Genomic DNA, 23,371 nt, shown 5'->3' with positions numbered 1-23,371 from the left:
CCCACCTTTATTTTAACCAATTAGCATGCGATTTACATGTAATGGTTTTATGAGTGAACAAACTCAGTTGGTTTCGATCGTTTTTATTTCAATTGGTGGGCATCTTCTGTAATTTTTTAATATTTATATGTTAAAGATATTTTTTAATCTACATCATTAACTGGTTGTTATATTATTGCTGTTATTTCCGTTCAGAACAGGTTTGAACATTTTAATAAACCGTTTTCCTTTCATCATTCTTCTAACCTCACTTATGTCATGTAGTTTGCGGAAAGGAAAAATTAGAAACATTCTCTGTCAGTTAAATACATTTTGAAATCTGTTGATTACTAAGAACGTATGAAAGCACTAATTGAATTTTATGAACATTACAAAATATTTTTTTAATGTTAAAATACTATAATAAAAAAACGTGGAAACTAGACCATGTTTTAACTTTATTCAACTGATACATACATTCATACATACATGCATGCATGCATTCATGGTGGATCATTTCGACCCTTCAATGAATGAGATTTCAACAAACCAGTTTTGGAGAAAATGTGGTGTTGGTGCCTTGGCTTGCTGAACAATTTTCACGATGATTATTATTATTATCGTGGGCTTTGTTTGTACAGATTCAGTCCCACTCTCTCATCTTTCAAACATTTATTGGTCAGGTACAACAAGGGCCATGAGCCCAGTTGTTATCAGGATGCTGGATGTGTAAGGAGGCATTTTCTCTTTGATGAGCAGCTAAAGAGCTGAAAGACCCTATCTACCCTGAGTCCGTTGGAGTGTCTGTTAATAACCTAAGGAAGGCATCTTTTTGTTTCACCCTCTCCCCTACATAATGAATATACAAGGGCCTTGTTTTAGGGGACAAGTACCCACCATAATTTTTCAGGGACGGGGGACAAACCATCTTTTGTCTCCCCTACTTTTTCCCAATTAAAAGACAAAGTACCACCGACAATCTAGATGGTATCTTGCAGAATGTCAAACTGGTGCAGGAGGAGCTAAAAAATCTACGCAGTGAAGAAAAATTTCAGGAGCTGTTTAATACAGCAGAAAAAATGATTTATCAACTCGATATTTTTCCAGGCAATGAAAAGTTTCCAAAAGATACCAGGAAGGAAATGCGTTAAAATATCAATACTGCACTGTTTTGGATCATTACAGAGCGCAGTGTTTACAGGTAGTGGATACTGCAATAGCAAATTTGAAAGATTATGTTTTTTTTCACAGGATTTAGCAGATTATGAAAAACTGAGCAATATTTTCCTCAATGGAAATTTTTGTGTTGAAGTGATCATGTAATATCCAGAGCTTGAGGAATATTCTTTTTTAAGGAATGATATACTTTTTTTTTAATAGAAATCATCATAGTGGATAATCTCTCAAGGATCATCGTAAAATATTCGGTGAAATGCAACCAGAAGTCCGTCGCATGTTTCCAAATGTTGAGCTACTGTTTGGGCTACTTTTAGTGTTTCCAACCAGTTCTTGTGAAGCTGAACGATCTTTTAGCGCTCTGCGGACACTCAAAACTTGACTGTTTGAATCGTATTCTAATATGCCATATTCGTAGAGATGTTTCAAAAAAGATTTGTTATTTACTGACGGCAATGATGCGAGATATACGTAATACATTTTGCAAGTTCTAAAAGACAAATTTACTTTATATTTTTTTAATTCAAACATCTATGTTTTAGTTTTTGTTTATTTGATATAATAAATTCTTTTAAAGTGTATTTTTATATATCTGAATCTCATTTGAGTATATAAAATTTAATTAGCGTAAAATTTTACTTATGTGATTGGGTTCAGAAAAGGTACCATAAGCATTACTACTAATATGCTTGTTTAAGAATCAACAAATGTTCGTTTGTCCCCCTCACATTTTTAAGGCATCTGAGGCCCCTGTATATATATATATATATATATATATATATATATATATATCGTCGGGCTGTAATAATTACTGATTGTAGCATATAACTGATCAGAATGTTGTGGGCAGTTTCCATGGAAGGAAAGAAAAGTTACTTTCCCTGGATTGTTATTAGCCACGTTTGAACCTTGTGCGTTGTGTATATGTATATACGTATATGTCATTCTGTAGTCCCAAAATGGAGACAGCCACGTTGCCAAAACGAATTTCCTCTCACAAATGTAGTATCTGAATATTCCGCTTTTTGATTTCAGGAAAGCACCTGGATTGTGTGAATTTATTTTTCGAATGGTATTCCTTTCTGACAAGAAAAGCATACAATGCCTATTTGCATTCAGATACAGTCCAGGTCGTTCTAGCCATTACCACTTGATTTTGTTCAGCGCTGCGTCCACTTTTAATCGTCATGTCTAGCTGGCTAATGTTGCAACATTGCGGCCTCTCTTAGATTCTAAAAGAGGATCTATCATTATTCTACAAGTGTCTCATGTTTTTCCCGTTGACTGGTGTAGGTTTGTTCTTGGGTCATATAAATCCATAGTTATGAGTGCTGTAATACTTTTGAATGTGAAGGATGCTCTTCTATGTGCCTTGAATCTGTATAATACAAATTATGCACTGTACACGTTATGAAAATATATAACGTGATTGATTGTTTTAAGATAATAAATAAATAGTACTCAAGTAAATGAAGATAGTGGGGGTGTATAATAGAGTTTAATGGCGATCAGAGTAACAAACAATGAATGTGATTCTTAGTTGCATGCGGAGCTGAGTCTTACACTCTTCAGATGGACACTTTGGATTTCAGTTGTAGAGAACCGAAGATTTCTGCGCGCGAGGCTTTTCGACAAAGTAAAAATGTATCTACATAAATACCAGATCAGCAGCATTGACACGAGCGGAAGAACATTATAAAATATTCGTTTCAGTCACCATGCTCCCTTTTCCATTCTGATTTCTACACTCGAACCTTTGTACAATCATTCAGACGTTTAATATTTCTACTTTTTTTCTTTCTACTACCCTCTGTCACTCTTTCCCTCCTTTCACAATCTCTTTTTCTCCCTACACTTTGAGCTAGATTTCTAAAAGGATCTTCCCTTGGCAAAAGAACTTATCGATTCTTGACCATGAGTTACTGCCCCTACTCTATCAAGTCTTAAGAAAGATAATTTTTCTTGATACAGTGATCTCTCGCTACTTCGCGGTTCAACTATCGCGGATTCACATCTTCATGAATTTTTAAAATATATATATATGAACACCTAAAATTTTTCATTAAATCCATTAAAATATTAATAATAAATATTATTTCATAGTCTAGGAACAACAAAACAAGCGTAAAATAGCAAAAAAGCATATACAGGGGTATTTGAACTTAAGACGGGCTGTAATTGGTGCAATGGAGAGAGACGACACCTTTCTATTTTGTAATCTGGCCTGTGATTGGTGCTTTGACCAATGCTCAGATCCATAGCATCTTCCCTTGTCTCTCTCTCTCGCTCGCGGTCATTTCGCTTCAAGCTTTCTCGCCGAGTGGTTTACTGTACTACTTTACGTTGTGCTGTGTGTGATATTTTTTTGTTTCTTTGCATTGAACTTTGCGTTTTGGAAGAAATGGAAGAGGTGTCTCAGGAAAGGGCACCGTCGTCAGCTTCATCATCATAATTTCTACTACGCAGCAAATTCATCACCATCATCATTCAATTTTTTCTTCAACTTCTTTCGTGTTGAGTACAGTAACAATATTTTTAAAATCTAAAGTGTTATTGCTTAACAGTTGTCCTTGTTATTAATAGACTATTGTAATGGATGGGCTGTTAACAGTACAGGGAGGGTTTTAAAAGCCCAAATACACGTTAAATAAATACTATAAATATGGTGTTCCTACTTCGCAGAAATTCAGTTATCGTGGCTGGTCTCGAAACCAATCTACCGCGATAAACGAGGGATAACTGTACAATATATACATACATACATGGAATCTAATGCGCTTAGCTTAGTTTTTCCTTGGGGCTGGTCAGATTGGAGCAATCTCAAGATTAATCAACCGATATTGTGAGGATGATCTGGTTATTGACTGAAGATTGAAGGCTTCGAATGTCCCGTCCGTGTTTTTTGTATCATCTTCTAAATGTTTTGCGTTCTTATCCCAGTTTGTATATATATATATATATATATATATATATATATATATATATATATACTAAATTTACCCACCATGACCCGTTGGGTCACAACCACTCCTAGTAGGAAGTGTCGATGCGCAGCGGGAAAGGGGAAAAAAACTATTTCGAACTTCAAGTAATAAAATTCTTAAATAATACAGTTCTGCTTCTGGTGTGACAACATAAACACGACCAAGTGTTTCTTCGTTGAAAACGTTCAAATGGTCTTCAGCATTTTTTCATCGCTTTCTTCTTTGCCATTCTTTGTTACTATTGTTTCAAGTGAAATTCATGGGTGCTTCAGCATAAAATAATGTTTTTCGCAAAGTCATCATGCTGTCAATGTTGTTCTGCTCATCTACTAGATGAACTTGCAGTGTAACCATTACAGGTGCTCGTTCATGAATTGAAAATCCAAAAATAGATGCAACTGTTTCGGATGTTCCAAAATACCTACCCATTAGATATTGACGAATTTTGTTATCATTGTTTATTTGAACAGCAGCTTGGTCATTTCCTTTCAGCGTGAAGTTGATGACGTGCTTAACTGACCTCACTGCACACATTTTTTTCTCTCCTTGTTTTTTCTGTGTCCCTATCTGTAGAAGAGCATAGGCTTGAAACGTAAAAGGCTTTTTCTATTCCTGAGCGTTATACTAATACATTTGTTTGTTTTGTACACCACCTGTCTTCGTCTTTTGTTTTTTTTTCGTAAACTCTCCCTATATATATATATATATATATATATATATATATATATATACATACACATACTCACAATTAATGTATTTATAAGGATACTCTTGAAAGTGTAAGCCCGGGATACTATGCTTTTCTTTAGGTATTTGGCTTTTAATGACAATACTCTACGTATTAACAATTGAAAATCAACTGCCTTCGTTCTGCATTTGGTTACAATATTTTAAAAATGTTCTTGCTGAATTGTGGATCTTCATAGCAATACACATGTTTTTTATGCCGTAGTTGATATTCATGCTGCTTTTTTTAACAGCTTGTGGGAACTATCTTCATTCAGGAATAATTTGTGAAATTGATTTTTAAACCAATGTTTTATTGTGGATTATAACTTATAATACTTCTTGCCCTACAAATTTGGCCTATGGTTTCATGGTGATGGAGAATACTTCATTCTCTCTTTTATATCGGTTACAGGTCAGTACCACCCGTATTATTCCATAGTCTTGCGTGAGGTAGTTTCGTGCATTGTGTACTTATTACCTTACTTATGTTTATTGGGACATGTTTAGTGACGTTTGGTGGTTGATGGCATTGTTTATGGATCTACAATGGGTTTATATTTGTTTTTTTTTCTTCTGAAAGTCTTATATATTTCCAACTTCAGTTTAAGCGAAATATCTGAGAAGTTTATGAATTAATGTGTGTATGACTCCTTATGACAGGCTTATGATTCAGACAGGACCAGAATAAAAACCAAACAACGGGATAGTTTATGGGAAAACAAGGAGAAACTGTGAAGCCAGAAAACATGCAAGAAGTTACGAAAAGCAAACCACAGCTGGTCACAAATACAAACAAACATGTCAATAATTAAAAACACTGATCACTTATACGGATTAAATAAATGCTCACATTCCACAAGTACAATTACAACATAAAACATACTCATGCAAAATTATGTAATAACTGAGAGTGCTCGTAAGTACAAATTGGCAAAGATACAGGGAAAGAAAATTCAAGAAATTGGGAACAGTAATGAAATAGAGAATAAAAACAAAAAAAAAAATATGGGTCATATAAAAGAGAAGAGACTAATAGTTTGTGTAGCAGAAGTGTGCAATGCTTTTATTATGTTTGGTTGTTTAAGCTTAAATACTGCAGAATGGGCTCACCAGATCTTTTCTTTCCATCGAGTCAAATGATCCAGTGGCTTGCCAAATTAGTTGCATCTATTGGTCGGTTACTAACTGTCCAATCGCGTGTTTGCAACAGTTTGTTTTCAACACGGGAAAGAGAACTTTGTCTCTGGAGCCTGCACAAGGTTATAAAAGCCCTTGCATTCTGCCTCGCTTGGTCTTTAGCAGCAGCCATTGGCCACATACCACATCTCTTTGGACCAGCGTCGATGAATCAGAAATCCAGCCTGTCTCACAGCTTTCTTCAACCAGCTTTCCCCGGTCTTCATCATTACCGCAGCAGACCACAGCCACATCAACAGACCCAGCAAAACTGGAGTCATTTAAATTCTTGTTCCAGACTGTAATATAATTATCATTCTCTTTTGGCAATCTTATTTTTATAACAAGAGGAATAAATCGTCGCTTATTCATCTAATCCAAATCTTATCGTTTGCTTCTTCTTTCTCTGTAAGAACTTGGAAAAAAGAAGGGATAGAATTGAAATTTGGAATAGATGCTTGCAATAGACGATGGAATGTTAAAGTCCAGAGGGTTAGAGAAATATTATTAAAGTGGGATAAATTAAGTGATGTACTGTTTAATTATTATCAAACCAATGTTCTAACGGCATTGAGGTTGGACGCTTTAGGTATTAAGAAAGGGTTCTAGAAAGTAGATAGCGCATACGTACATACATATATATATATACATACATCCACACACACACACACACACACACACACGGTTCAGGGAAGACGGGGAAACTTTATAGATGAGTTGTATGTAAAGATAGACCTTAGATATTCTGTGGTGTTTCATGAGAAAAATGAAGAGAAAGAGGTAAAGTAAAAGAATTTGAATAACATCTGCATTCAACTCCGTTTATTTACTTATACTATACAAATTACTGCACATTAACCCGGAGTTTCTACCTTTGAATAGGTCGCTACATCCTTGTTACTTGCATGAATTTTGCTACTCTGGTAACTGTTTATTGAATTTTCCATGTTAACGGTAAACAAAGGATAATTCATTCATCCATATATATATATATATATATGTATATATATATATATATATGCATATACATATATATATATATATATATATGCATATGTATATATATATATACATATATATATATATATGCATATGTATATATATATATATACATATATATATATATGCATATGTATATATATATATATGCATATATACATATATATATATATGCATATGTATATATATATGCATATATACATATATATATATATGCATATGTATATATATATGCATATATACATATGTATATATATATATGCATATGTGTATATATATATATATGCATATGTATATATATGCATATATACATATGTATATATATATATATATATATATATATGCATATATACATATGTATATATGCATATATATATATATGTGCATATATACATATGTATATGTAACGGGAAGCTTTATGAAAATAGACAAAAGACGAAGGCAGGTGGAAAACAAACAAACAATTGTATTAGTATGGCGCTCAGGAAATATAAATAAAACAAGTCTTTATGTACATACTTACATCTATACGTATGTATACATGCATATGTGGGCACAGGACGTCATGAAACGTGTACAATAAAAAATACAAAGTAATATATATACACACACACACACATATATCATATATATATATATGTACGTACGTATGTGTGTGTATGTGTGTATGTATGTATACACACACACACACATATGTATGTTTGTATGTCTCTTCTATTTTTTAATTATTATAAATCTTCCACTGAGGAGGGAGTTGGTTTCCAATAAAGGTACATGACTCCATCTTTGGGATGTAGTTAACAGAGACAATTTCACATTTGGAACTTGAGAAAAGTCTTGAATATTTTTACTGTTCCACTCACAGATTCCACTTGTATGAATTGGTCAGTCAATTTCTCTTTCTGAAAATCCCAGTTTATCCAGATTCTCCTTTAAGTATTTTATAACAAAGCCTAGTGCTCCAATTATTATTGGTATGAACATGAATTCAAAGTCTGGATATAGATGCCGGACGTTTCGAAACAGTTGTTTATAGAAATCCTCTTTTTCTTTGATTTTCAAAGAGATATTTATATCTGCAGGGCAGCTGACCTCTATGATGGTACATACCTTTGCCCCTCTGTCCCAAACAACAATATCTGGCTTCTTATGTTTACATTTGACAGAGGTTTTGATGGGAATATTCCACCAGTATTCCTTGAGTTGGTGTTTATGAATGCATTCCATAACAGAGGGATTTTCTAAGTTAATTTCAGGACAGTCCTTTTTGTGGATGGCATTGTAAATTGTTTTAGCAACAATCTCCCTATCGTGTCGCATAGGGAGATTGTACTGTGACGACATTTTAGGACAGCTGCTAATCACGTGCTTGATGTCTTCCACAGAAACATAACATAGCCTACGCATGCAGTTGCACCTTGGGATTGCAAGAGCGTCACTGTCTCCTTGTTTACAAGGTACTTTGTGGCAATCTCCTGTCCCTGGATTATGTATGTATGTATGTATACACACGCATACATACACACACATAAAATTAAAGAAAAATTAAAAAAAAAAATCTCATTTAAGGGAGTTAACTCTTTAATAGCTTCCAAGGGAAGTAACTGTTGATTCGGCATGCTGAAAACCTTGTTAATACGTATGTTATCTCCCTTCCCACTCGTATGATTCCGTCAACATCGTATACAACGCATTGTCTGCAAGTGAGCTGTGATAAAAAAAAAGTACAGACATGTTTATTTAAATGAACTACATATTTATAAAATTGGTGCAATGAATGTTTAAAACTTAAAAAAGCATAAAAATTAGAGTTTGAATTGGAGTAGAGTTAACTAAGTTCTTGAATGCATTTTAGTTTCGTTCTAAACTGTCGTTGAAAGACTTTCACTTAAAACCATTGGTAGAAATACATTAAGTTTTCAATCATCTTATTTTCGTTTCTTTTTCGAAAACGGTATTCGCTATGTTGAATCATGGTGACACGTTTGTTGGGTAGATGAATTTATTCAACCGAATCGACAGTAATTTTGGGTTATGAGATGAATTCATTCGTCTTTTTTCCCCCCGTCGTTATGTGAACCGCGACCCAGTGATTTCTACCGTCGAGACACTCACAAGTTGGTGGAATGTTGGCAAGAAGTTCTGAACACTAAAAGAGAATATACTATTAACTGATTGGCTAAAATTGTTGATGAAATAAGAATAACAATAAATGGAAACAACAACAACAACACTACTTGAAGACATCATCGAAAATGATAATGCAAAGATCCTATGGGATTTTATGATTCAGTGCGACCATGAAATAGGGAATAGGAAACCAGACATAGTGTTAATTGAGAAAGACAGCAAGGTATGCGATAAAGAAGAAAGAAAAGTCGATAGATATGACAAGTTAGCTTGGGAGGTTAAGCATTTGTGTTCGATGAAAAAGGTAGTAGTAGTACCAATAATTGTCGGAGCCCTGGGAACAGTGAGTAAAAATCTTGAGAAGTACATGGAACAAATAGGCACTGCAATAAGGGTGGAACACTTGCAGAAAACAGCACTGCCTGGAACCGCTCGAATACTCCGGAAGGTGCTCGAAAGATAAGGGGTGTTACCTTAGTTTACTGGTAGTGAACAGCTGGTACCGTAATACATCTCCAGCGTTAGAAGCTGTGTAAAGACAATGAATAATAATAATAATAATAATAATAATAATAATAATGATAATAGAAACGAATTTATTTCATAACACAATATTTATTTGTAATGGAGGAGAATGGATCTATGTCTAGTTCAGAGAGAGAGGAAATGAATGTTCTCACTTTTATGTCTGCCCTATTCTATAGTATTACAATGAAGGTGCAGATATTGCTTGATATGCTATAAAGCGTGTTGAAGTTATGCAGTTGTAGTTATGAAGTTATGACAGATTAAAATGTTCAAATTTAGATGTTCTTGTTGCTGTTGTTATTGTTCTTTAGCATCGGGTCAGCACTAATCTGATGAAAGACAGTCATCCCGTCTTTTTGTATATCTTTGGCTATATTTTACAATGTGTCCTTTCTTTCTAAGACAGTTGGGTGAGATTTGATCGACATTTGGCTGTTAATTCTTCAGTGACCACTCGTAGACTCCTTTGTTGACTCGGAGTTAAAGAGAGGATGTAGAAAACAGAAAAAATAATAAGGAAAATAATAAGGAAAAGAAGGAATGAAAAAGAGTTGCGGATTGTTGGTGAATGAAAGGATCCAGTAATGCAAAGGGACGAATTCTAAAAGCGTCTCTGAATTTTATTGTTTCAACGTATTATTATGTTGCATATTGTTTGTATGGATATCGAAGAGAAATAACCACATCATAGTTTTCTTCCCTAGAAACAAATCCTATTGTAGACTCTAACGGAAGAATCTTCTGAAATATCGTGACTACCTTATCAACCAGTGGCATTTGAAACTCTCTGACAAGGAAGGTTTTTGTCATCTCAGCGAGTTATTTAATGGTACTAGTAACAGTACCTGGTCATTTAAAAATCACAGGCTCGAAACCGACCCCCTTAAATTACCACGAGAGAACTTTGGGTTACCTTAAAATATATTTTTAGAAAAAGGTAACATCAGATTTCTTGGTGCAATGTAAAATATTAAGAGTGTGCATACCCTTTCAGTTTTTCACTTATTTATTATTATTTACTTTTACTCCTTTTTACCATTTTTGCTACTTACTTGCAGTTGTAAATTGTTCTTTTTTTTCTCCAAATTAAATAATTGTTGTTTCTAGCATTTTAAAATAAAATAATAAAAACACTTGATAATAATTTCTAATAGTCCTTGTTCGATCGTATTTCATTTATATGGCAATCAAAGCGAAAAAATGCACACTTTCAAAGAACGATATCTGACCCGATTCTCACGTCTGAGAGATTTGAAAACGTTTAATTTCACTAAATACCAATTTCTTTTTGTCAGTCGATTCGGAAGGATATGGTGTTCAGTATGAATATATTTAGTCACCAACGCCATCATCATTATGACAAGAGTAATGATCATTATTGTTTCATACATTATAACTGAATTTTCTTTCAAAACATATCCTACTGCCTTAAAAAAAAACAGAAAGGCACATTAGACAAGGTAGTCCTAGATACAATGTATCAAAACTAAAAAAAAAAATGATGTGATTGTCATGGCTGCCTTGATAAGAGCTGTGTCTGGGACTAAACGATAATAGCAACTATAATAACTCTGTGGTCGTTCGACTTGCCCGAAAAAGTAGTCAGTTCTCATTCAGATCATAGCCTGCCAACTAAAGGAATGACGCATTGATATATTAAATAGAAAGCTTTTGATCACAGGGCTTCTTAATCAAAGTTGACATGAAGTTAAGCAACAACACCTAACGATGACGTACGAGGTGATATCAAAAATTCCCGGACTAGTTCAGTAGCACACCAACTGATGGCAGCACACGGTTGCGTGCACAGTGAGAACTAGCAGTGACATTCATGAGGTAGTGTGCCGAGTGACATCGCAAGTTGTGAAATTTGTGTTTTTCGGATCACGTGATTGCTGTAGTCTGCGATTTTTGTTATAGACAGGAAGATGGAACAAAAAGTCAACACGAAATTTCGCCTTAAACTTTTGAAGTCTGCTACAAAGACATTGAGTAAGCTTTGGAAAGCTTACGGCAACGAGGTAATGGGTCGCACGCAATGTTTCGAGTGGCACAGGCGCTTCAAAAGCAGAATAACATCCCGCATCGTTTTTTTTCGACATCCGCGGTATTGTACATCGAGAATTCGTCCCACAGGACCAGACTGTAATTCGAGAGTTCTACTACGACGTTTTGAAGGATCTGAGGGAGGACATTCGGCGAAAGCGACCCGATTTGTGGAGTGCGAACAAGTGGATTCTTCACGACAACAATGCATCCTGTCACCGAGCTCTCCTCAGTCGTGAGTTTCTCGCCAGAAACAACATGGGGTCGCGTCTGCACACACCCTATTCGCCAGATATAGCACCTACGGACTTCCATCTCTTCTCCAAGATGAAAATGCGGCTCAGAAGTCGCCGTTTTAACACCGTTGTCGAAATCCAGAACGAATCGCAGAAGGTACACGACTCGCTTACGGAAAACACTTTCAGGCCGGATTCCAAAAGTGGCAGGTAAATAAGTGATTTTTTTTATTAAACGTAACTAGTCTGAGAACCTTTTGACACCACCTCGTGTCAATACTTTTATACTAACAACACATTTTAACCAACAATTTAAGATGGAACTGAGTTTAATTTTCAAATTGCTCTATAGAAGTATGTGTGTGTGTGTGTGTGAGAGAGTGTTTGTGTATACATAGATACATACACACACGCACACACACACACACACGCACACACACGCACACACACGCACACACACACACACACCACACACACACACACGCACACACACACACACACCACACACACACACACATATATGAGAGGTATTGGTATCAAGAAAACCCAAGATGGCAGGTAAGGCTATGGAAGTGCTATTGGAAGACCATACTTAGACTCTTGGTTCGATAATAATGCGGGAATCTACATACTATAGGAAAGAAGCATTTCCACCCATTCTACGCGGCACTTTCCTTGGATAATAGAGCTGCAACTATAACATCCCGCATATATTTTTATTTTCATTTTTTCCCTCTTATTTCCCTTTATACTTCCTATATCTATCCTTTTCCAAAATAACTCCTTATATTGAACTCTACTACCCTCTAGTTAACTCTTTCATATCGTATCTGATGAAGTGATATCCCTAATATCCCAGAAACAGCTGTAAGACTACGTTTCTCTTTATAAATGTCCTATAAACTCCACACAACCTTAGCTTTGTTGTCTCATTTTATTTAATATATATATATATATATATATATATATATATATATATATATATATATATATATATATATATATATATAAAGTGGATGCCTTATTAAGAAATCGCTATTTAACTCAGTCACAAAATGGAAATTAGTTATAATGGCTTGACTTATTTGTACACCGAGCGTTTGTCAGAGGTGTGATTAAATAAAATATCAATATTTCTGCTCAATACAGCATGTATTAGAAAATGCAAGATAAATTTAAGATCTTCAGTTTTAAGTCATTCGCTATACAACTTCAAGAAGACGTGGTAATATCTTGTAATTTTTTTCGTGACAAATAAAGGAGGCTGCTCTGATATGTTTTCACATCTATTTAAAGTATTTTATGTTGGAATGCAGCACCAGGTAGCTCGGTTAAGACGGAAGCGAGCAATGTTTCATGGCATGAGCTCTGAAGTGAGGAGCTCCATCGGATAAAATTCCTTTGGAGGCGCCTTGGAACAACGAACAAAACTGTACATTTGTCAAGGCTGGTGTGAAGATGACACCAGCTATCAGGTTCATCTCCCCAGGCCTACAAGTAAATGGGAGCTGAGGGACGACTCGCGGAAAGAACCGACGCTCCCAGAAAATGTCGCCTTAAAATTGATAAGGCCTGACATGGTGCTGATCTCAGAAACCTCCGTGCAGATGTCTCGTTTCCCTAGGGTATCTTACTGACAAAGAAAATGAGAAGTAGAGAATGGAATATGCTCAGCTGGTGGAGCTACGTCGAAGCAATGGGTGGCAAGCAAGGTGATTTCATTGAAGCAGCCTACAGATGGTTTGCAGGTCAGTCCTTCTGTCGTGCCACCCGGTTGATTATAGAAGCGATACAGGTTACGTCAAGGTGCATGTAGAACAAGAGTTGCGAGCCTTGGAACTTAATGGTGCTACTTGGACCATGTTATCTGGGGTAGTGCTTATTGGACACAAACAGGGTCTTGATGAACCACGACTCGGTTGCCTGGGTAAAGATGTCTGACTTTTGAAAGATTCGGCACGCCCAATGATCCCAGAAAACAGATGTCCAGATGTATATCAAGATGAAGTATACAAAAACTTTTATTTGGAATAAGCAGTGGCTACCAGGATGAGTCTGGGAGACTACCAAGAACAGAATTGTGACAACTGGAGAGACAGCAAACGGCTCAGAGAGACGGCAACAAGCCAGTGAGGATTATCATCCCAATCTACATCTCCTGAAAGGAAGAACCCAGAACAAACTACAGATAAACACAAGAAGGGATATTCCCTGGGATCTTCTGCTGTGGTGAGAATGAGAATTATAATGAAACAGGTCAGCTGGTAACGACTTATGTCAATGGAAGTTGAACAATAGACACAGAATGTATTTGTGGGACGGTTTACCAGAGTCAGCATGGCATGAAGATCCACCAGGTCAAGATGAAATGTGTGGAGATAGTACAAGTGCCATAGCGCAAAGGAACCAACTCTGGTGAGGCGCAAGTGGATCCAAACTCCGAGTCTATAGTTCCTGGAACCTTCTAGTAATACAAACCCCAGACCTAGGCAGAGTAACAGAACACCACCTGGTAAAGAAGCCTCAAGTTAACATGGAGTTGTAGTAGCGTCAGTTTGATAGAGGTATTGATTACATCTCGGAAGCAACAGCTAAAGATGATGGTGATTGCCGTCTCCAGACAATGCCCGCCTCTAGCATCAGTTCAGTGGCTGAGAGGTTCGGATTGGAAGAGAAGAAAACAACGAGGTTTACCTATGCTACAAGTAAGAGCCAGTAAACTCAATCAAATCACACCGGAACTTGAGAGTTTGAGGTAGCAGTTTAAAAAAGCAAGTGACGAGGTGAGGGAACTTCTAATAGAGTTGTGGAGTATTCCCTGCAAGGAGTTCGTGACATTGAGGAGGGTAGAGCGGCAAAGGAGATAGTTAAAGGAGAGTGCTAGGAAGCAAGATGCCTTTCAAGCAAACCTATGGATTTACAAAATAGCTGGTGGGACGGAAGCGCAGTAGCCATCTCACCTATTACAAAGGTGAGATTGAGATTCAGCTCAAAGCTATCTTCAGTGATGACGCCAGGGGTCAAGATCTAGGACAATGCTGGTCCTTGGTCAGTTCATATACACCAGCTCTGGAATTTGATGGAAAGGAACCCAGCTGGAAGGAGATCCAGGAGATGATCAAGAAGGCAAGACCAGGCTGAACCCTAGGATGTGAGTGGGGTACCTTATAAGGTGTACAAGGACTGTTTAAGCGTGCGTGACAAGTTCTGGAATATCATGTAGATGAGTTGTATGAGAAGCCAGGTAGTTCAGCAATGGAGCTGTACAAACGGGATGTAGATTCCAAAGGAAAAAAAGAGTCAAAGATTATCAGTCAGTTTAGAATAATCTCGCTGTTTAGCATTGTGGGGCGGGTATTCTTCAGTATTATTGCTAGGCGCCTGACAGACTACCACTTGAGCAAATCCTTCGTTGATAACTCAGTTCAGAAAGAGTTATCCCATAGGTATATTAGGGTGTCTGGAGAGCTTGGGTGTGGTCATCTAGTTGATTAGGGAAGACTGGCAGTGTTGTGAATTCCATATTCCTATAAGCTGGCTGAAAAGGTTTTGAAGAGGCCCCACGTCCCAGACAGATTCACAGATTTCATTTATGACTATTACAACAGCTACAGCCTGAGAGTTTTTGTGCTTCTATAACATCAGAATGGCAAAGAGAGAGAGAGAGAGAGAGAGAGAGAGAGAGAGAGAGAGAGAGAGAGAGAGAGAGAGTATATATATATATATATATATACACATGTATATATGTATCTATGCGACGGGCTTCTTTCAGTTTCTGTCTACCAAATCCATTTACCAGGCTTTGGTCGATCTGAGGTTATAGTAGAAGACACTTGCCCAAGGTGACGCGCAGTGAGATTGAACCAATAATTATGTGGTTGGGAAGCAAACCTCTTATCACACAGCTGCTGAATATATTTAATCTATGTCATATGATAGAAAATAAGTTGTGAAGAAAACAACCAAAAGGGCCAACGGCGATTACTGTTTTGGGAAGATCTATTTATATATTATTGACATAATAAAACACGCGAGATACAATAAAATATATATATTTTTATGTTTATTTCACGGATATCTTACAAAAAATAGTCTCTAAAAATAAATACAATATATGGTAAGAATGTATACATTTAACCTACTAGGAAAACACACACACACACACACACACACGCACACACACATTCTCTCTCTCCCTACTCCCCCATCAAATTTTGGGATGATATCTTAAGCAATTGGTTGATAGTCAGATATGTGGATATATTATGCTGTCAGATAAATTCATTCCTCTTTTACCCATTTACTTCAATCCTTGTTTTTCAGCCAATAATATATTCTTTTTCATTTCTACTAGCTGGTCAATGCCTTGATGATAGAAACTACCGAATCTTGACTTCAAGATTTCATCGAAGCACGTTTTCAACTTCGAGTCGTTGTTGAACGAAACCTCTTGCAAACTAATAATAATCTGAAGGCGTTATATCGGGAGAATACGATGGGTGCAGTAGAACGTTCCAACCGAGGTCTTGAATAGCATTTCTGGTCAAATTAGCGACGTGAAGACTGGAGTTTGTCTCTTTTGTTCAGAACCTTTGTAATCTATGCACCGAGTTGTTGGACATTACCCACCTAGTGAAGTGTCTTTGGACCTTATCCATCGAGACGACGGTATCATGGGAACATCCCCTCTGCTGGGCAGATTCCCTAGAGGATTGGTGCGGGTCCTCATACAAATATGATATATGGCAGGAATTTTTTGCATTTAACCAATTATGAAACATACGCGCGCGCGCGCACACACACACACACACACACACCACACACACACACTCTCTCTCTCTCTCTCTCTCTCTCTCTCTAACTCTCTCCTCTCTCTTCCCCTTTATCTCATTTATACACATAAATTTTGGGTTGCTATCTTAAACGATTAGTTGATAGTCTGATATGTGTATATATTCGTTTCTTTTCCCTTGTTATTTTAACCTTTGTTTTCGATCAACAATTTTAATAGGTCACTCAATATATATATAATATATAATAATATATAATAATAATATATGCTTTTATTCTTTTATTTGTTTCAGTCATTTGACTGTGGCCATGCTGGAGTACTGCCTTTAGTCGAACACAAATCGACTCCCGGACTTATTCTTTGTAAACCTAGTACTTATTCTATCGGTTACTTTTACCGAACCACTAGTTACGGGGACGTAAAAACACCATCATCGGTTGTCAAGCGATGGTGGCGGTCAAACACAGACACACAAACACAAACACACACACACACACACACACATACACACACACACACACACACACACAAACACACACACAAACACACACACACACATATATGACGGGCTTCTTTCAGTTTCCGTTGACCAAATCCACTCACAAGGCTTTGGTCGGCCCGAGGCTTTAGTAGAAGACACTTGTCCATGGTGCCACGCAATGGGACTGAACTCGGAACCTTGTGGGCTGCGCCTGTATATAATAATAATAATAATAATAATAATAATAATAATAATAATAATAATAATAATAGTAGTAGTAGTAGTAATAATAATAATAATAATAATAATGATGATAATAATAATAATAATAATAATAATAATATAATAATAATAATAATAATAATTTATATATATATATATATACACATACATATATATAATAATAATATTTAATAAAAATATACATATAACGTATAACATTTAATAATCCCCTAGGGGATTGGTGCGACTCGTTCAATCGATCATCACTGAACTGAACTGAACTGGTCAGTCGGAACACGGAAAGTCTGTGAAGTTGAATTTCCCTTCTTTGAAGCGTGAAAACCATTTCTGTGCAATTCTTTCAGTAATAACGCCTTCTCTGGACACAGCTTGAATGTCTGTAGCGACTTTGGGAGCGTTGGAACTTGATTAAGGGTAAAGTGTAGCAGGTGTCAAAAATATTCATGTTTGTTTTACTTGGCATCATATGTCTGAAAATAGAAAAAAATTATTTCCAAAACGATAAGTAAAAGCTGTAGATCAGAGACTCCCAACGTGGACGGTACTGCCCCAAGGGACACTGGGCGTGTCAGAGGGGGCATTAGGCTTTAGGGTGTGTGAGGGGATGGTGAGGTAAGAAAATTAACTTATTAAATTTTACCAATAGTAGTAATTATATTGTACCTGATAACACTAGAAATGGTTATTAAAATAAGATAAGATTTCATCAGACACAGAGAAGTCATTAACTTTCATTTATAGAGTAAAATTTATAAATTATCATCCATGTTAAATTAGTTTAGTCGTGGTACCTTACTCACTAGTTAGGTGGGCTTTAAGCACAACTATTTAAAAGGGAAATGCTACAAAAAAAAAACAAAAAAAAAGACAAAGAAAAATTTAAGAACAACTGCTGCAGAGGAAGAATAGTGCTACAACCCCCACCCCACAAAATCCATAAAACGTTACGATAAAAATATTTTTGCTGTTAATTCAAATAACATTGGAACGAAACGGACGAATTTATTTGTTAACCCAACATAGAAATAATCCTTGAAAAAAATATAGGAGTAAATCAAAATTACAGTTGCTTTAAATATTTCAATGGAAAGAACTAAAATATCTACGATACTTAATAAGATGGCCTATAATTATATACAAACGGTATTGTTGCTACGTCTAGAAGTTGTTTTTCTTGAAAATATTTTATGGTCTGTACTGTTAGAATCTACAGCAAGCAACGTAACTTAACAATATATATATATCAATAAAAATTAGATCTATGGGAAGTCAATGTAATGTTGGCCATAACATATAACAGTTCATATTATAAAGTACAAATTGTGTTTAGAGGAGAATTTCTATATAAAAGTTTAGATATATAAGCATGTATTCTTTTAAAAAGAGAGCCCGTTTATAATTCAGTATACATAAGTAGAATAATATCTTCAGACTGACGTGCATAGTCATAATCAGTTGTCAAAATGAACGTGCATATTATAAAAGTCCCAGGACTACATGCTGAAGGATTGGTGTAGTTCACGAATCTCGTGAACCCTAGAGTACTGAGCGAGTTTTGCTAATAATAATAATAATAATAATAATAATAATAATGATAATAATAATAATAATAATAATAATAATAATAATAATAATAATAATAATAATATCATGCTGACTAGACAGACTATTTGTACCAAGAAAAAGAGGGGGAGAGGACTTGTTGGATGCGAACACAGCATAATAGCAGAAGAAAACAACATATCATGGTATGTAAAAAATGCCACAGAACCACTATTATTGTAAGTAAGAAGGTCAGGTGTGTTTAGGATGGAATATTGTAAAGATAAAGCACTATACAAGCGCTTCAGAATGAATGAAACTGAAAAGAAAAGACTGCATGGACAATTTCTTAGGGATGTTGAAGATAAGACAGACAGAGAAAAAAGATGGCTATGGATGACTAAAAGTGATTTAAAACCGGAAACGGAGGCTCTAATGTGTGCTGCCCAAGAGCAAGCACTAAGAACGAATTACATCAAATACAGAACAGACAACACACCAGAAAGTGATAAGTGCAGAATCTGTGGACAAAATGGTGAAACCGTACGACATGTTACCAGTCAATGTACGCCACTAGCCCAGAAAGAATATAAGAGACGTCATGACAATATAGCAAGGATTGTCCATTGGACACTTTGCAGCAAGTATGGACTTGACAGCAAAAAAGTGGTTCAAAAATATAAACTCGAAGGCCGACCATAAGATAGAGTATAGGAAACCAGACATAGTGCTAATTGAGAAAGAAAGCAAACGATACTGGATCATAGATATAGCATGCCCAGCTGACAACAAGGTATACGATAAGGAAGAAAGAAAAGTCGATAGATATGACAGGTTAGCGTGAGAGGTTAAGTAGTTGTGGTCAATGAAAAAGGTAGTAGTAGTACCAATAATTGTCGGAGCCCTGGGAACAGTGAATAAAAATCTTGAGAAGTAGATGGAACAAATAGGCGCTGCAATAAGGAACACTTGCAGAAAACAGCACTGCTTGGAACAAAAACAAAGAAACAAAAAATTCAAACAAGAAATAATTCTGTAAAAGGGAGAGACCTCAGACGGCTATTCGTGGAAACCCCAACAAAACTACTGTAACTCTTACCACTAGGACAATCATCCTCTCCTTATTCTCATATCTCATATCTCATTTTATAGGTGCATACACAGAGCAAACCCCTTCACTAGGACCATCCTTACCGCCCTCATCCATATTTTAATAAATTGCTTGGCGGCAGTAGTTTCCTCTCCAACCTCGATTTCCTTTTAAAGTGAAACTTGAAAATACTGGTGGGAGTCAGGTCACAGAGGAAGATGTCTGTCTTCAGTCCTTTCAGTCTTGCCCACTGTGCAACCACTTTCGCCAAAGCCATCAGACAGATGAAGACTGCTTGGCCAAAAGGAAGGCTGCAGAACAGTCTTCACAATGGATTCAGCTGATAGCCTGATCTGTCCTACATGTAACAGCTGGTGTTCGACATGATTCCACAAGCCAGTGTGTGCAGAAGAGTTTAGTTGGCCGACTGGTGTGTGATCCGTCCTTGAGGTCCAAAATCCCATTTTTGAAGCGCGAAAGCCAACGTCGGGTGGTGCTTTGAGATATTACTCCTTCTCCATACACAGCACAAATCTAACGAGCATCTTCGTTGGGATTAACACTTCGATTAAATGCAAAAAGCAAATGGCAAGTTTTCGCCAGCTCACCATGATAATAACAGCAATGAACAACCCCATATGAAACAAAACAAAGTTAGATCGGAAAACATTAGTACACATTACACATATACTGCACAGAATTCTTCACAAAAATTGATGATTTATGATGAAAACAATATTCATAATTCAGTACAACGCTAAAATAAACACACAAACAATACAGCTGTTAAAAACAAAAACAAAATGACTGATGATATGTAAATCAGAAAGTTCATAATTGAAATCCAGGCGGCAACATTTACATCAATCATGCTGTATAAGAAGTAGTGACATACGCGAACAGCATTCCATTTTGACGTGAAATTATTTAGGTTAAGAAACGTAGATTATAGATTCAGGAACTTTACTATTACAAACAAACTGCAAAGAATTTACACAAAAATATGAAACAAACAAAAACCCATGCTTAAAAAGGTAAAATAGACCACAGCCATGCATTTATGCATTCAATACAACACTATCTATCTATCTATCTATCTATCTATCTATCTATCTATCTATCTATCTATCTATCTATCTATCTATCTATCTATCTATCTATCTATCTATCTATCTATCTATCTATCTATCTATCTATCTATCTATCCGCCTGTCTGTAGCTAGCTAGCTAGATAGATAGATAAGAATACAGTGTACATTCAAACACATAAGAGATACCCCCCCCCCCAAATGGGATATCTGACTCACTAGAAAGAGCAGTTAAACTTCAAGCCACTAATTGTTGTAATTCTGAAAGTGAATGAAAAATAAAAAAACCTTTACCTTAGATAGATAGATAGATAGATAGATAGATAGATAGATAGATAGATATGTTTCTTTATTAGCCACACAGGGCTGCACACAGAGAACAAATTAACAAGGTAGAGCTTTTCTTTTGAAGGTATTAAAAAAAAAAAAAAAAAAAAGGAAGGGGGAGGTTCGATCAAAAGGGATCGTAAAAGGAGAGAAAGAGGACAAAAATAAGGGGGGTTAAAAAAAAAAAAAAAAAAGGGGGGAGAGGAAAAAAAAGATCAATAGGGATCGTTATCACAGAAATGTCAATATGAAGTGTAAAGGGGAGGACAGTGAGGTTTACCCGTGGAAAGAAAAGCCTGCGGAAAAGACCACGGTAACCTCGGTCAATGAAGTCACATTTTATATTTCTTTTTTTTTTTTTTGGCAAATAAGCAACTCTCTGTTTTCGATTTCTGGGTTCATAGGACTATGCTCAAGGTGGCTTCGTCATTCATACGTGCCATTCTTGCTACATTCACCCATCTTTTTTTAAAACATTCGCTAGACAAAACTTGCCTCTCTACTCTCACTTTCCTTTTCAAGTGGTACTTGAAGAAGTTGATGAGAGATTGACCAGAGAGGAAAGTGTTTGTCTCCAATCCTTTCAGACGCGTCCACCAGATACATTCTTTCGCCATAGCCACAAGGATGATGAAAATAGCTCTTCCTTCCCGTTTGAAGGAAGGAGGCGTGACAATATTGACGATAGACTCAGCTGATAAACCGACTCGTCCCACACGTGACAGCAGTTGGTCGACATAAGCCCACAGGTCGGAAATTGTTGGACACTGAACGAGTGGCGCAGAACGGTTTCGTCGCTCTGACCGCATCTCGGGCAGGTCGGCCCCGTGTTTCTCGAGCCGTGTCTGTAGAGCTTATCCCGAACGGGTAGCGCTTCTCGGTAGCACTGCCAGGCCAGGGATCTCTGGAAGTTGTCCATGGGCCCTGGCCCGAAAGTCGTCCCGAACAGGCGGTCAGGTACTCCTCGTCGACGTCCAGTTCGCCCCGAGCTCGTCGTCGTACCTCCCCTCCACTAAACCCCTATAGAATGCTTTGGTTGTGTTGAAGTCACTTAAGGTCGACCCAGGACGGCAGAGTTGCTTGAGAGCAACGCGACACTCGCGGTGCCATTCGCCCTTCCTCGGCCTCTTTTTGATCCACGACTGCAGTTCGGTCATGGAACGACTGGAGCGCGCGAAAGCGTGCCTCACAAACGGCGACCACACCTGTTCACCGTCGTCTACATAGAGCCAGAGATGTCGCAGTCTCAGCGCGTGTCTGCGCATCATCAACCACGGCATGCCCAGCCCTCCTTTTAACGGGTGTTGACAGCAAATGGATCGCCTGACCATCGGGACGCATCCTTTCCACAAGAAGCGAAAGAGGATGCGTTGTAGTTTGGTGATGGTAGGTCGGGACAAGGTACGACGGTCAGGCGGTAGTAGATGACGGACGCGATGTACGTGTTCGCCACCTCCGCTCGACCTTTTAGGGACAGTTTCCTCTCGGCCCATTGCCGGGCGAGAGTGACCACCCTACTCGTTATCTCGTTCCAGTTCTTCTCCACTTGGAGGTCCGGACCAAACCAGACCCCGAGCAACTCAACCGGGCCGTCGGTCCAGCGTCCCACGACGGAGGCGCTGGTGGACGGCATGGGCTTGCTTCTCCAGGTGCCTAGTCGCAAGCCCACTGACTTTTCCCGGTTGATTTTCGCTCCTGTCACCGCTTCGTAGTTTTTCAGTGTCTCGCCGACCAGCTCGATGTGCTCGTGGCTAGACACTATGACGGTGACGTCGTCCGCGTATGCAGACACGCTCGTCCCGCATCCCAATTCTCGCGGGATGCC

The 23,371-nt window shown here is 37.2% G+C and overlaps 1 long non-coding RNA gene across 1 annotated transcript; it reads left to right on the top strand.

Moving 5' to 3' along the window:
- Window positions 1–1,383: 1,383 nt before the first annotated feature.
- Window positions 1,384–20,670, top strand: LOC118763060. The gene is made up of 3 exons (XR_004998814.1): window positions 1,384–1,394; window positions 19,290–19,297; window positions 20,551–20,670. It is a non-coding gene; the product is annotated as an uncharacterized LOC118763060 (long non-coding RNA).
- The last annotated feature ends 2,701 nt before the right edge of the window (window positions 20,671–23,371 follow it).

Source organism: Octopus sinensis, linkage group LG4 (assembly GCF_006345805.1).
Source record: "Octopus sinensis linkage group LG4, ASM634580v1, whole genome shotgun sequence".
Taxonomy (NCBI): domain Eukaryota; kingdom Metazoa; phylum Mollusca; class Cephalopoda; order Octopoda; family Octopodidae; genus Octopus; species Octopus sinensis.
The sequence above is the reverse complement of the archived record's forward strand: the minus strand, read 5'-3'. Positions and strand labels throughout refer to the sequence as shown.